Consider the following 2,713-nt stretch of genomic DNA (forward strand, 5'->3'; position numbering starts at 1 on the left):
GAGGCCTTCATGCCAGCACTGCGGGCCGGTATTTGCCAACTGCGCGCCACAGAGCAGCACTGCTTGCTGCTGGCCAAGGGAAAATGCTTGCGCTCTGCTCAGTGCCAGCGAGGGCACAAAGGGAGCACAAACTCAGCACACACAGGACGCTCTGCGCCCAACCCCTGCGTGCTCCCCGAGGAGCCTGCTCTAAAGAGAGGTTGTGTGAGCAACAAAAAGGGAAAGAGAAAGCTCTCCCCTTCCCGCCAAAAATTATGCAGCAGCAGGTCCGCGCGGTGTCTGCCAGATGACCCGCTTGTCACACTCATAATTGCTTCCCATCTGGTGTCTGGCGTACACAAAGCCTGGCCGTTCGCCAGCGCAGGGGCGAGGCACAGACTGGCCTACTTCTGGTGCTGTGGGCCGTGCAGACACCGGCTCCCTCCGTATGGCTCCGGAGAAGATGGCATTCACTTGTAAATTGCGGGCGGAGGGTTTCGGGGCTGCTCTGCCCGGCGCCCACACAGCCTGCGCGATGCCGTCCAGCTCAGGCGGCACCCAGGGATGCCAAGCTGCGCCCACAGGCAGGCAGCGACAGGCATGGGTATGGCTCTGTGCTCACACTGCCTCGGGACGACACATGTAAAGCTGACTTTGTAGTTCCTACAGAGGTCTTTGAGGCATTTTGTTTATGAGCATGTTCTTTCAATGACCAGTTTGCTTTGTTTTGTTCTGTTTTGCCCGGTTGGTTGGGTTTTAATATCTGTTCTTTTCCCTCTGCTCTGTAGTCAGAAGACACAGAAAAGCAGGAATCGGGGAAGCGATCCTTAGGACTGTGTAGAAGAAACATGAAATACCATAAAAGGCAGCAGCAGGTACAGAATTCCTGATGCTGTATTAATTGTATCCAGGGGTCATGCAGTCTAACAGCAAGTAACGCTAGAGAAGTCTACCCAGTTCCACACCTCCCTGAAAACACCAACAGCAATGAAGCAGAAGGGAAAATAAAATGAAAGCAACCAACCAACCCAAGTTGATCCTGAGAAATGCCATATTGTACATCTCTAAACACAGAAGCCGTAGCCCTGAGGTTTCTTTGTAATCGCTAAGGTGGACTACAGCATGTATGAGCATTCCAATTTTAACTTTACATAAAGTGAACATAATGTATAAATTCCAAAGCTGTTTCTAGCTCATGATGCTAGCAGAACTACAAGGATCCTATTCTCCCCCAGCTGCAGGGCAAGAGTCCAACCCACTGGAGGGATAGGCTGGCATTCTCCAGGGGAAGCCACACAGACCAGCAAGCTGCAGCTCCAAGAGGGACCTCTCTTTTGGCTCATCTGGCACAGGAATAATAATCCACAGCTCCCTAATGAAAGTGAGCATTTAAGACTGCAATGCTTAAGCTTATCCAAGGTCAAGGAAACTTAAAAAAATATTTAAGTGAGGTCTAGCATTAGAAGACATTAGTGTGCTTACTGCCTATGTACCAAACTGGTATCTGAATGTTTGCCACAAAACTAAATGCTGGAATAAATTTCACTTTTAGAGTATTTGTTGTTCACATTGTGTTGGACCTTGGTCATATGTATGGTGCAGCTATGGTCATGCCACTGTCCATTGTTAGAAGTCATATTTCATGCAGCTTGATTCACTCACAACGTTGGATCAGTTCTGATTTAGCACAGCTCAAGTGGAATTATTCTGGTGTACAACCGGACTAATAGCAGTAGGAATTGGGCTCATTCGCACTAATCAATTCCCTTAAGACTACTTCTAAATAAAACCAATCCTTTGAGTAAAGCTCCCGGAGAGTCTTTGTATCGTCAAACGTAGGTTGTAGTTTATTCCACGTTTGGCTTTCTGGCAGTCTGGCTCTCATTTTTTCTACTGATCAAAGCTGTCACAGGAAAAAAAAACATTACCCAGTCACATCCTGGAGGCACTGGAATGGGCTGCCCAGGGAGGTGGTGGAGTCATCGACCCTGGAGTTGTTCAAGGAACATTTGGACGTTGTGTTGAGGGACATGGTTTAGTGAGAACCATTGGTGATGGGTGGATGGTTGGACTGGTGATCCTGTGGGTCTTTTCCAACCTTGGTGATTCTGTGATCCATGGAGAGTCTTCACTCTCATCTACCTGTGCTTTACCCCGATTTCTGCCAGCCACAAGAGCACAATCTGCCCACCTCAGTGTCCCAAGCAATGGAACACTTCAGGCATGTGACTGAAGTGGACTGGTCTGTGGGATATTCACGCAGCAGTCTGGCTAGCACAGCCATAGCCAAAAAGAAATAAAGTCTAATTCAGTTTAATGTGTATTTGTATTAAAAATATCACACTACACATCTTAGACTTGCTTTTAACTCCCAAGACCGAAACACATATGCTAAAATATCATTTCTACCATGCAAAATGGTAGGAATGCAAAAAAGCTTTAAGAGTATTCTTTATCCCTCTAACGGCCTCCTCTATGTAAATATCTGTGTTGAAATCTTGAAAGACAAGAAGTATTAACCAAATACAGGGAGACTTGCATGTAGCCTGGGTTGAAGCACATGCTGCCACGGGACTACATGTTGCAGTGTAACCCACGGGTACACGTGATCCATGTTTCTCTGCACCCAATCCAGAAAATATTCTGTGATTTGCAGCATCTTGTGCATGCACAGATGTTGCTTTAAACAGCACGAAGTGTTTAAGTTCTCAAACAAAAGGGACATACAGTAACC

This window comes from Gallus gallus, chromosome 2 (assembly GCF_016699485.2).
Source record: "Gallus gallus isolate bGalGal1 chromosome 2, bGalGal1.mat.broiler.GRCg7b, whole genome shotgun sequence".
NCBI lineage: Eukaryota > Metazoa > Chordata > Aves > Galliformes > Phasianidae > Gallus > Gallus gallus.